Source organism: Toxorhynchites rutilus, chromosome 2, assembly GCF_029784135.1.
Source record: "Toxorhynchites rutilus septentrionalis strain SRP chromosome 2, ASM2978413v1, whole genome shotgun sequence".
In the NCBI taxonomy this organism is placed as follows: Eukaryota; Metazoa; Arthropoda; class Insecta; order Diptera; family Culicidae; genus Toxorhynchites; species Toxorhynchites rutilus.
In genome coordinates, this window is record NC_073745.1 from 45820086 (window position 1) to 45834447 (window position 14362).

Genomic DNA, 14362 nt, shown 5'->3' on the forward strand with positions numbered 1-14362 from the left:
GAAACACAACTTTCTAGTTTTTTTAAACACTTTATTCACAAGCCAAAAGCAAATACTTGACTAAAAAAACACTTCACACACTATCCGCTTCGCAGCCTTGAACCTGGATATGCGCCTGGAAAACAAAGAGCAATGAGTCTAGTTATTAAACATAAATACATTGTCACTTACCTTTTTCACATGGAACCACACTATTTGTATCCCACACTAGCAGTTCACAAAACACAAACAACCAGGGGTTAGACATCAATTGAATATAGGCTACCCAAAATCAAAATCAATATGGCGTCATTTGTTTATCAACATATCATTTACGAGGATTGAAATCGAAAAATGCGCTGCTTTATTCTAACTGCATGAGCGATTTTCATATTTCGGTTTCACATGGAGGTGTTCACATTTAACATGGAGTTTAAAGTTAGCCACTATTCGACTATATAATCGGACCGAGTTGTAAACAACAGTAATTGATTGAACCAAAATGTCAGTAAACCGCAGCAATATTGGGTACACTGGCAATATGAGGGATTTGACGTTTTAGTCGTACCCCTGCAAACAACAGCATGACAAAACAACGTATAAACAATCACAACACAGAAACAATACCAAGCGAATTGTCAAAGGACAGGAACGCATGGAAACGGATCCGCTATTCAAATGACTATGGGATCGATCGTTTAAAAGGAGCATGAAATGTTAAGAACAGGTTTAGAGGCGAATGAACTGCAAAGTCTCTCAAAAACAAAAAAATTAATAAGAACAGTGTTCAGACGCAATAAAACCTTCGATCAGTATAGATCATCATCTTATCTATATTCGATCTCATCACTCTCTACATCATCATCGGGTAGCCAGTCTACTCTCATCTCTACTACTCTTGGAAACTCTGCTTAGATACCTCTCTGGGCGGAGACACCTTCTTTCGTGCTTCGCGAGCTATCGGTTCCCTTCTTACTAATATTAGAATAAGTTAAATTTTAAATACATAATAAATATAGGACTTGTTTTATGAAATGAGTGTGATGAGTGTAAGTGTGAGTGCAAACATTGTTACAATTTCCTTACATTCCATTCTTTTCCTGAGGAAAATATGTCACCCTCCTAAACTAGAGCCCCGAGATACCCAGATCATAAAAAGTGGTAAGTATTTTTTACTACTGCGCAATTTTGAATACTAAAAACTGATACAATGAACAACAGTTCTTTTTTTGTAATAAAGGTATTTAACAAATCTAGATTTTAATTTCTAGGTTCATATTAATTCAAATTATATATATCTCTGAGATATCTCTGATCTGCAAACCTCAAATATCGAAATCCTCTATTAGGTGGCCATTGATTATAATGGTAAAACTTACTTCCAAAGTGAGATTTCCTAGAAGTAGATAAAATTTTCTGGATTAGACACAAAAATGTTCTTTTTTGTCGATACTGCTGTAGACAAAATTATTTGTATAAAGCAATTTCACATAGAATTGATCGAGAAGTGTGCTCAGACCATTCAATTTTTTCATCTTATATTTTTCATTATAATATGACAAACTTCATTAGTCGATACATTTTTTTATGATTTCCCATCCAAAATTAATGAACATTTATTCTTATGCCGTAACTATAATCTAACTATCACATTTTTTTAAACATATATTTTTATTATTATTTAATTTACAAAAATAGTGACTTTATTTCATATATCGAGAAATGATGCCATATCAGCTGGATGGAGATGCAATTTTTTATTTCAAAATTTTAAACGAATTTTACGATAATAGCCTCTCAAAATTGTTGTTTTCTGATAAAGAATTCATTACCTAAAGAGACAAACAATTGTCTACTCATGATGAAATAATTAATCGAACTTGATACAAAAAAGGAACAGCTGTGAGAATGGTAAACAATTCAAAAACTCATTACAACAGTGATAGTGCGACTATCACATATGAAAAGCCATCGATAGAAATGAAACATTTTTCCTCCAAATGATTGTAATTTGTGTGAAACAAAAATAATTATGTTTTACGTTGCAAAAATTTTGACAATCGAGTCTTACTTTTCCGTTTCTTTAGAATTTGTTTAATATCGTTATCATATTTTGACAACAACTATTTTTGATTTAAATAATTTCGAACTTTCCCTTTTCCTTCCAAACGTGCTGTTTGACAAATGGTAATCAAATGAAACACTTTTCGAATTCAACTGAATTGAAGGAATCTGAGCGAAGCATGTGTCAATCCAATTCAATGCTTTGTAGTGAATTACGTTCTTCGTTGCAAGTAATTGCAATGAATAATTCGGAATAGCATGTCATTTTGGCAAATGCATAATTAACTTGATTGTTTCTGTCAACCAAATTGAGGCTCCCTAGGCACTCTGCAACTGGTTCTCTGACATCCAACTCCTATCTTTTTTACTTTTGCTGCAATATCATTTTCAACAATTCCCGGTGAGCTTTCAACAAAAATCTTCAAACATCACTCCACTTACTCCACTGTTCTTACAATAGCCAATTAACCTTCATCTTCACATTGAAATTCTACATTCTTTCTTACAATAAGTCGTATTCGAAAAATATAAAAAAAACTGTAAATAATTGGGTTTTAAATTCTTTATAATTGTATCATACATATTCGAGTCGAGAGCAGTTCCAAATGAAATGGTCCTAAAAATGCAGATTTTAAAAACATGTAAGGTACCGTTCTGTATCATATTTCGGACAACATCATATTTCGGAAACTTTGTTCTAATATCTTGAAATACTTAATGCACTGATGATATAACTATAAAATTAATATCACAATTGCTTCTTTAGAGTAATCTCTTGGTTTCACTATCATTTCATATTAGAACTACATTTTAATTATAACATAATCGTCAAGTATCCGTTCATCAACATTTAAATTTCTCCCGTGTTTCATCAGTTCTCATCATCGTTAACAGTTTACTGTGATTGCTTGGTAGGTAGGTGTTTCGCAGTTGACTATAAAATATAATCAAGTGTTATTTAATTTTCGTTCAAAAAATTACAAAATAAAGTGTCCGAAATTTGAATTCAATCTGTCCGAAATTTGATCTAGTGTCCGAAGTTTAATTTTTATTCGCTTCATTTGAAAAGCATTTCATTCGATGATTTTTTTTATGTTTTCAATCAAATAGGTATCAAAGTAGAAAGCTTAAAAGCATATTGAACTAATTTATTAAAAATATCAACCAAATAATACCTATGCATAAAGTTTAGACCTGTTTTCTGCATCATATGCCTTAAGCGTCCGAAATATGATTCAGAACGGTAAATGATTTTGGTTTGTCCAGCCGAAAATATGATCATGGTTTGTCCACTATTTTGAATGCTCTAATTCAGCGCTCCTTTGTAAAAAATTTTTTTTCTGGATTATAACACTTACAAATATTGTAAACATCATGCTTGCACACCATTTGTATCACAATTATATAGCTAAACCATTAAATTAACGCATTTTGATGAACTCAATTCTGATCATGAGTTGTCCCATTCAATGATGTTATTTTGTCCACATGATTTCTATGGCAACCGCTTGGCGAGCTGCAGTTTGTTTGTTTTGTTTTGTTGTTGTACGATGCAGAAATAAAGTTTGTCTGTGTTGAGTTTTTTTCACCATTTCGAAGGTGTAGAAAAGGCAATATTCTGAAGAAAGCCTAAATTATGAATGGTACAATATGATGACAGTAAACCCAAGCAATGATAAATGCAACTTGAAAATTCGAATGTTTTCATTCAAAAATGGTGATTTATAAAACCGGACAAACCATGATCATTTTTTGGGCAAACCATGATCATAATTCCTATTTAAGAAAAATTATTAAAAAACATAAAAATTTGAATAATTTCAACACCTTATGGTAGTATTAGCAACTAGGGACTTGGGGCTTTTCAACAAACCCAAACTCGTATCGATTATGTGTGATTTTCATGAAGAAAAATCGATTTGCATTTACTAGTAGCGTAAAAATACTCCAAATCGGACAAACCAAGATCATTTACCTTATTTTTGATTCAAATGAAAGTTTATATTCCGTTTGGGTTGGGGGATTTTTTGACTCAAGTATAACTTTTGAAAAGGGCGTATCGATGTTAGTAAGAGAAATCTTTGATAATTCATATCTCAAAACTATGACTCGTACCGAAATAGTATCTTAGTAATAGAGTATTGATGTTAAAATGGGAAAAAATATAACCTGAGAAAAAAAATTAGTTCTTTTTTTTAATTACATTTTTATTTTTTTTTTATTTTCTTCATATGAAATATAAGTCATATAGAAAAACACGGTATAACACGACAAACATATCAAGAGAGCCTATCTATATATATATAAAAATGAATTGATGTCTGTCTGTCTTCCTGTCTTTCTGACTGTCTGATTCTTATGGACTCGGAAACTACTGAACCGATCGACATGAAAATTGATATGTAGGGGTTTTTGGGGTCGGGGAAGGTCCTTATGATAGTTCGAGACCTCTTCCCCCTCTCTAAAGACGCGTCCACATTACGCCAATCGGCCTTGGCCGCCTGGTAAAGCCGACTGAATGTGGACGTACCGCCCGGGCTTGCCGACGTGCCGAAAACCGACTCGAATCAAACCGAACCCAACCCGAAACAAGTGGGTCTGGTTCGGGAAAGTCGAACCAAAACAAAACGAAGTAAATTAGCGTTGACGACATTGTGCTTCGTGTGTTCGTGACGGCTTCCTGCATCCGATGGGACTTCGGCTTCGTGCACCCGATGGGGCGTCCACATTACATAACGAACCGAATATGCCGCCTGGTACAGGACGATCGGCATCATTCGGCATAATGTGGACGCGCCTTAAGGAGGGGCTGCCATGCAAATTAAACACACATTTCTAAATTACTCGAGAATTAAACAAGTAAACGAAATAAAAATTTGGCATGTGGAGGTTTTAGGATACAATAAATGTTTCTATGGTGGTTAGATATTCCTCCCCCCCTTTCTTAGGGGGGCTGCCATACAAATGAAATACAAATTTCTGGATTACTCGAGAATTAAACAAGCAAATGAAACCAAATTAGGCATATTAAGGTTTTAGGGTGCAAACAAATGGAACCAAATTTGGCATATGGAGGTTTCAGGGAAGTGCACCCGTAGCCGGGTGGTTAGCGTCTAACATTATCATGCCGGGTGTTCGGGTTCGATTCGCGTTCTGGCCGGGGGATTTTTCGTCAAAGAAATTTCCTTCGACTTGTACTGTGCTTGCCCCTCGGAATACATCCAAGGCGTGTGTTAATTGGCTTAAGAAATCTCAACTAAGTATTAACAAATGACGCTAGTTAATACATACTTTGAGACAGCAAAAGCTCCACAGAGGACGTTAACGCCATTCAAGAAGGTTTTAAGGAGCAATAAATGTTTTTATAGTGGTTTGACACTCCTTTCTCCTCTCTAAAGAGGAGGAGGGGAGGGTGCTGAACAACTCGAGAACTAATCAAACAAATGGAATTAAATTTAACATATAGAGGTTTTAGAGATCGATAAACATTTCTATGGTGGTTCGACACTCCTCCATCCTCTCTAAGGGGAGGCTACCATACAAATGAAACACAAATTTCTGCATAACTCGAAAACTAATCAATCAAACGGAGCCAAATTTGGAATGTGAAGGTTTTTGAATAAGAGAAATGTCTCTATGATGGTATTACACCCCTCTCTCCTCTGAAATGGAGAAGTGGTCCCGTAAAAATAATACACATATTCCAACCAAACATGAAAATTTAATTTTTTTAAATGTGATAAAACGCACTCCTATATCTTCTTCTAACTATATAAATAAAAATGGATCACCGTATGTGTATCCTAGCTACGGCTGAGCTACTAACGGCTCGTTTGGTAGGAATATAAGTACAGAACTATTCTTTTTTAAATAAAATTTCGGGAATGAAAGTCCACATACTAGGTAATTCCAAACGTGATTAATGCAGCCTTTTTGATTTTCGGGTTAATGTGGATATGGGTTAGTACCATAATTGTTAATGCCATATCGGGTAGCAGCTGGAGGCTCCGGAGAAGATATTTTCAACACTGTACATTCTACCGCAAGGTGTTCTGTAGAAGAGGTATTGATGCTTTACAGGCTCGATGGAGATGTTTTTCATCTGTCCACAAACTTCGCTACAGTCCACAAAAGGCTGCCTCCATTTTAAATGTATGCTGTGCTCTACAAAATACACTGAATTCCTTTTTTACACGACTGATGCGTGCAAAAAAAAGATCGCGTAAAAAACGCATATTTTTAAGCAAGTCACGTGAAAAGAAATTGCCACATCACTGGTGCGCGTTCGTCACAACCACACTCATAAAATTTTTTCTTCTGTTTTTCTCTTCCCAACGAAGCTACGGTGGCAGGGCCAAATCGCGTAATTTCGAGTAAAACGCATAATTTCTAGAGAATCTCGTAAAATAAAATCACGTTAAAGAAGAATCCAGTATATGTGTACAGTAATGTGCCAATGAAAATAGTCATCTGTTATTTCAAAAAGTTACCCCATAAAAAATGTTCATCATTGGACTCAATCGGACTTAAGGGAGAGTGGCGCAAAGCGGTCAAAGTTTGAGTTTTTTGAAAATCGAAAAATCACCCAAGTAAAAGTGAAGTAGTAAGGGAAATCGGGGTTTTCGAAAAAAAAAATTTGATGCCAAATGTCTTAAAATTGCATGAAACGTCGAGATCTAGCGTCATCTCGAAAAAAATTGTTTTTTGTCAAAAATCGGCACTTTGAGACCTTTTTTTCGGAATACGAAACGAAAAGTATGGTTTTAGGCACCAATAAAAATAGTTATCTAGATTTTTCATTCGGAAAATGCTACGGAATGTTGATTTGCACGTTAATATACCCTATGCAAAATATCAGCTCATTCGGACTTCATTTATTTGTGTCACAGACGTTAAAATTTAAGTTGTTTAGAAAAACGAAAAATCATCGAAAATCGAGGTTTTCAAAAAAAATTTATGCCAAATGTCTTAAAATTGCATTACTTGTCGAGATTTACGGTTATCTCGAATTTTATTTTTTTTTTGTCAAAAAAAAATGTTTTTTTGGCACTTGGTCGTTTTCCGCCTGAAAAATTGATCCTTAACTCAGATTGAGCTGAAATTTGGCATAGGTTGTTTTTTCGAAGTGGGGAACATTTTGTATAGGGCTTTATAGACTTTTTGCAATTTTAGGGTCGATTTTTTCCCATACGTTCATTGGCTAGGGTGCCTACTCACTAGAATATAAATTAAAGCATTGTTTGTTTATAATGACACAAAGCAGCAAGATTATCACCTGGTCTTATAGAAGTTGGACAGAGTGTATATAATGATACACTCGACCAACTCTTCAACAACTATGGATTGTCTGAAAAGCATATACTTTTCCGTGTTCATTGAAAAACGGAGAGACGAATCATCTGGAGAAATCCAATATTTCATCTGAAATCCGTGTTCTGGTTATTCAGAAAAGCTTGGCTTCTCCCTAGCCGCTATGGTCGTATGTAATTGGCCCACTCTGACTGTATACTATTACTGATTTTTGCTAATCATTCAAAATGAATTTATGCCATAAATCTGGCTGTTTGCAACATTAAGAAGAGGTTAAGAAGTTCTTAATTGTTTTCAACTATTAACTCATTTTTTTCTTATTTTGTTACTTAGTCCGGTCTGACTTAACACCGCCCATTAGTATTTTTATCTGGATGTGTGTGTAAATTTTTATCTGGATGTGTGTGTAAATTTATTACACTAAAATATCGGGGGGGAAAAATTCTGTTCCTTCAAAGTTTTTCTGAACTAATACATTTTTTTGCGAAATGAATCAATCCAAATTAAAAATCCAATTACCTTTATCAACAAAATTTTGTTTGATTCCAGAACATTTCTGTAGGATTTTTCAGTACAGAGATATTTTTGTTTGAATGAAGAGAATACTTCTTCGTCTTTGATGTACATGGTCATGATGTACATTAGGGTGGCAGCGAAAATGGTCATGTCAAATTGTCGACCATGTACATTTTGATTATTGACCCCAAAAAAATGATCTATGCAAAGTTTCTGCTCGATCGGACATGATTGATAGAGGTGCCTCAAGTGCTCAAAGTTTTAATTTTTTGATTCTCGAAAATCTTCCAAGGGGGAGTAAAGGAAATTCAGAAAATCGATTTTTTTCGATGCCAAATGACATAAAAATGCATAAAACGTCGAGATCTGGTGTTATCACGAAAAAAAATTTTGGTCGAAAATCGACTTTTTGGGACTTAGCCTGAGTGGTCAAAAAATCAAAACTTTGAGCGCTTTGAGGCACCCCTAAATCATGTCTGATTGAGCTGTCACAAAATGTCGATTTTCGGGCAAAAATTTTTTGTCGAGATGACATTAGATCTAGATGTTTCATACATCTTTATGTCATTTGGCACCGAAAATCAAAACTTTGGAAGAAAGTAGTTGAAAACGATGAACAATACCTTGTTCAAACGTGTTCTCCCAATAATTCATAAAAATGATGTATTAATTTCCATTGAAACGGTGGGTTTTTTACTCCAACAAAAAGTTGAAACAAATTAAATTTATACTACGCTTGGTACGATTATGCATTTAAGACACCCAGTGGACATATTGAAATAAAGGTATACTAAACAACAACACAGTTACAACTTTCGCTGCAAGCAACAGAGAAAAATCCATGAAAAGCGCCACCTGCGGTGACAATGGCGCAGGGCATTTAAGGACATAGCAATTCAGCTCGCTAGTAATCATCATCTCGCACAAAACTCCACTCCGATGAACAAGAGTCCACCCTCCCGGGGGGAAAATTGTAAAATTTTCCTCTAATAGAGCAAATCAGAACGTCTTATTCTGTTGGGTGCTTTCTATCTCTGTACCCCCGCGAGACAAAGTGAAATATTTATCAGATCGAATGTCCTGCGAGGAGTGGCAGGCAGCAACGTCGAGCCCGAAGCCGAACAGGAAATCAGCAGAAGCGTCACGTCCATGTTCCGGCAGCTGCCCCGTGAATGGACGGGAAGGAATGGAACACGAACCGAAAAGGAAGGAGGCCAAGACAAAACGAAGGCAGATCGCTTCTAGCGGTGATAAGAAAAAGCACTTCTTCAAGTTGGCAGACATGCCAAAAATAAATATCTCTCGCAAACGAGCAGAATTACGACACTCTGCCTTGAGTACTATAAATGTACACAACAAACGTACCGCCGCCCGCCTTTACAGATGGCGAAATACAGAATGTACTGATAATTGTAGATAATTTCTACGAACGAAAATAACTCGAAGTATTTTTTGGTCCTTCTATCCCCGGCTGAAACAGAATCTGCTTACCTGATAATTGCGCCAATTCTGCAATTCGACTGAATTACAATACGATAAAGATAAGTCGAGTATACGAATGTTTGGACAGCAATCTCCAACGCGGACTCCTTCTCCCAGCGCTATCGGTCCATCGCATCGTGTTTTTTTGAAATCATTCATTCCTATCAAACACAGTCCAGGCGGTGCCGAGGTAAATAACTGGAATAGCATCTCTTGCTTTAATCATTATTATTGTTGAAAATTGTCCCCGTCAGCTATCGTGAACGACTGGACCGACCGACCGGGCGGTGGCGGCAATGCTGATAAGGCTCACCGAATGGGCACGAAAGGAAGAAAAAAAAACTCCGAAAACAGGATCACAAATGAAATTCAAATGAATCCCTGTGGACGAATGCAAAGAGAAATCACTGTGTTGACAAAAAATGTAAATGAGAGTGCAATATCCGGTTTCCTATCGCAAGCCCCGCTTTCCGTCCACGCGAGGGTGGACACGTAACGCGGAAGCACAAATGTTTATTCCAAGCTCATTGGAATTGCAGAATGGCGTTTGAGTATTATTTTTGTGGTTATAGTCAATGTTGTGAATGATTGTTCCGCTTATTATAAGGAAGGGGGGGTTAAGCGTGGAAAGTCAAGTATTCAACCGTGAGGTGCAGGTTGGGTTCATCAGACTTTCGAATGGATTTATCAGCTTGAGCCTATTGCCTTGAGCCTAAATTTGAGCTCAATCATAACTCCATTCACCAGTATCGCTAATGTCAAAATTTGAAGCTGAGTAGCTCAGCTTTCAACAAAAATATAAAAAAAATATACCGCTCTCTTTCTTTAACTATGTAAACTATAAAAAAACAAATACAATCCATAATTACAAAAACAAAATCTAATTTGTCGCAAGCGTTCAAAGAAAATTAGCTCATTAACTTCATTTTGATATCTCGATCATCTGAATCGGTTCAGTAGTTATGCTCAAAAGTTATGCTCTTAGTCTCTTTCGCTCTTTCTCTCTCTCTCTCTCTCTCTCTCTCTCTCTCTCTAATTTCCACAGAACTGATTTCGAGCGAACTACTTAGAAACGAATGAAGTGCATTAATGTATGAATGTCAAACATTAATACAAAAATAGCTTTTTTGTGATTCGATTATGTATTGTATTTGAAAATTAACTTTGAAAGTGAAATTGCGATTATATATAATCGAGTCCGACCTGTACTGAATAGGTACATGTTGAAAGTAGAATTCGCTGGACGGAACGGATGAACCTAACGAGGGCGCTTGGATGAAACTAAACAAAACAACATTGTCATTCGAAAGCCAAATTCATGCAACGTGCGTCTTAGTTTGATAATGTATGCTCTACTTTCAATTTGAAATTATTTTTATTCACTACTAGTGCATGAGGCTTTCAAAATGTTAAAGGCAAAACTATAAATTTTCAATTTTATATATTTCATTCGGATGGAACCATTATTAAACATGATTTTTCATGGAACCTAGGAACCTAGAGAGTCCCGACAGCAAATATTTCCATAATGTGATTTTTCAAATATATCCAAAATGAATAAGATACAAATAGCCTAACGCATTTCTACATAAAATATGCGATCGTGTCTAGAGCGCGACCCTTCTGTGACTTTTTCTAACAATAACTTTATCATCATGTTTTCTTTGAAAAAATAACAATTTATCCTATTTTTTTTAACAAAGTGATATAGTGCGTCTGACAAAGTTTCTCTCTTCTCATTGAAATATGAACTTTTGTCGAAGACGTCAACTTTCTATCCTTTTCTAGTTTCTGGAATGTATGCCATTTTTGTAGGTTAATTTTCGTGTTCGACATATTCTAGACGTATTAGTACACTACAAAAAAGTTTACAGAACATGCCAATCGCGATCACTAACACACACAAAAATGTTACGAGTTAAACATTAGTAGTATTTTTTCGTAGAAAACATTAAAAAATGGTTAGGAAAATTTGTGTCCGTTACATTGCCCTTCTTCCTATATATATGGATGACTTGTTGGTAATTGTACGAGCTAGTCATATACAGGGCGGACTCGATTATATACAGTTTCGGATTTATTTTCACTGGATATAATCGAATTCTGTATACAATCGAGTCAACAAAAAAAAATTTTTTTATGCATATATTTTTGTTTTTTTTTTTTTTAATATAAAAAGTTGTGAAACATCTATTGGATTTCAGTATCATTTTAGAAGTGAAAAACTTCAATGTCAGTTATTCTTAATGTGTTATTAATAATTTTATCCTAAAAATTCATATTGAAATTGATTGTTTCTCTTTTGTTTTCTGTTGTTTTTTCTACAATTTGTTCTTTGACACCCAACTTCTTAACGTTGAAAGGAGAAATGAGTTATATTTGAGATATAAAAACAATTGTTTTTTTTCCAAACTCTAAATAATCGAATCCAAAATTGTATATAATCGAATCACATATAATCGAGTCTGTGTATAATCGAGTCCGACCTGTATTTCAATGCAGAAATAAAAAAAAACATGTTTAAAATATAATATTATTTTACAATGATTTTGTTTTTGAGATTTGAAACTTTGTCGAATACACGTCAAACAGAATCAAGATTAGTTGTGATTTTATCGAAGAAAACATGAGAAAGTTGTGGTTAGAAAAACTTTTTCACTGTAAAGGTACCCATCTTACGATTTATGGATGACTTGCTGGTAATTGTACGGGCTATTCATATGCTTTTTTTTTTGGATTTTTGAAAAAAACGCGTTTTTGAGAAAAAATGAATTTTAGTTTTTAGAATAATATTTTTTTCAGTGTCATTTGAAAAAATGTTTTTTTTCATAGTTTTTAATTCAAATTTAAACTATTTCCATCTTTGGAAAGAAAAATTGTAAGTATTATAGTTCTTCAGTTAGAAACTTTTGTAAAGCAACAAAAAAATAACCCTTTTCAAAGTTACCTAAATGACCAATTTTTCACCCCCACAACGCAATCGGAAATGATGCCAGTCGAGTTGACATAACTGTCAAAGTTTTATAGCAGAATGCTGTCCTAAATTATCAGGATTACTCATAAAATTTGCTTCTATATTCTTGCTGATTTCCAAGAAATACAAGGGTTTCAGCTCTTTGTTTTTAAGAGGCTTTAAACTTTGCAGTTCATTCGCCTCTAATTAAAGGGCTTATTTGTCTTTGTGGGTGCATTTTATACACTTCTTCCTCTCTAGTCTTTTCTTGAATGGCGTTAACGTTCCTTGTCGAACTTTTTCCGACTCAACGTGAGCTTGAGCTTGAGCTTGGGTAGACTGTACAATTCATAGTTGCTCTCCGTGATTGACCTGAACCAACCAAATTGCACTGTGGAACTTTTGCCGTCTCAACGTATGCATTAACTAGTGTCATTTATTAATACATAGTTGAGATTTCTTAAGCCAAATAACACGCCTTGAATGTATTTCGAGGGGCAAGCTCTAGATTACGCGTAACCACAGTGCAAGTCGGAAGAAATTTCTTTGACGAAAAATCCCCCGACCAAAACGGGAATCGAACCCGAACACCCGGCATGGTAATGTGAGACGCTAACCACTCGGCCACGGGTGCACTTCCTCCCTAGTACTGAGTCTATTGGAAAGGCAGAGTCATATACACACATACCCCATACCTGGTATTTTCAACGTGGGTGATCGCATCAATTTTCTTCCGCCGACTTCCTACTGATACTACTTTTTGAAAATAAAACGAATCATATAAAAATATCCAGTACTGATAAAGAATTTCAAAAAACTTCCGTTAAACCATCCCAGAGCCGACCACTAAGAACGCTATTGTTAAGGGGGGACCCACAGTGTTCCCTCAGAAATTCTAGATGGCATTCAATAGAAGAATGAACGACAATGTCCGACCGAATGAATGGTCTAGTTGTGTTCCATGACATCTAGTATCACATATGGTAACAGTGTTTGTGAATATTTTCGTTGCGATAACGACGTGGCAACGTAGTCCTTTATGCAATGAACCAGTGTAGCGATAAACATGCATGTTTTTAAAATTTTGCACAAGTGCTACAAAATATGTTAATAAATAATGTGGTGGTGTTCTAGATAGAGATTTTTTTGCTGATTTCGAATTTGTTTTCCTTTTTTAGTTAAAAAAAAATTGATGCTGTAAAATGAGTGTTTGAGAGTAAGTACATTTTCTACACTTTCCCTTCATGACTACTGGCCAATTCTGGCAACTTTGCGAAAAAATGCCATGAATTGATCAGGAAGTTTGAAAACATATATTTAGACACCCCACTCGTTTTTTTCCGAAAATTTAACCCCTCCTGTGAAATTTACCCCTAATATTGTGATACTTGTGATATTGTGATACTTCAGGAGTCATACTTCGATATAAGGCAACCTCGATATAACGTAACTTTAACCTCGATATGACGTATCTTTTTAAAATGTCTTAAAATTAAAAAAAACTATTGATGGGTTATACCTATGATAGAACCGCAAGGTTGACGTAGGACTGCCGTTGGCATAGTAATCATTTATGTTTTTTTTTTTCAATTAGCAATAATCGCACCTTGCATGTTCCAAATTGGGCGCGATATCGCCGCTGCGCAGGGCTATCCTGTGTATGTATTGATTAAATTATTGATTAAACTAGTGAATGAATGAAACAATTTACGAATTCAATTGCAAACAAATCCCAATCTAGGTCAATTCATACATACCATAATACTAATGCATAATGATTATTGCAGCAAATAGTTATCAACATTTTGCCTAATCATCAAACGGTATGCGTAGAAGTTCAGTGAGCTGGCGACATGAAGAGAGTGTGAAAATGCATGGGGGTATAAAAGAACTGCCGAGATCTGCAATGCCGATTTTTCCAACTGATTGTTTTCGGAATCTGTGTTGGGAAAACACATTCCGATTTGCAAAATTGCAAACGAGTACAAAAGTACCCGCTGCTTGTACCTAATTTGCAATGCCGATTTCCCCGGGCTCCATGGTTTTGAAGTCTGTGTT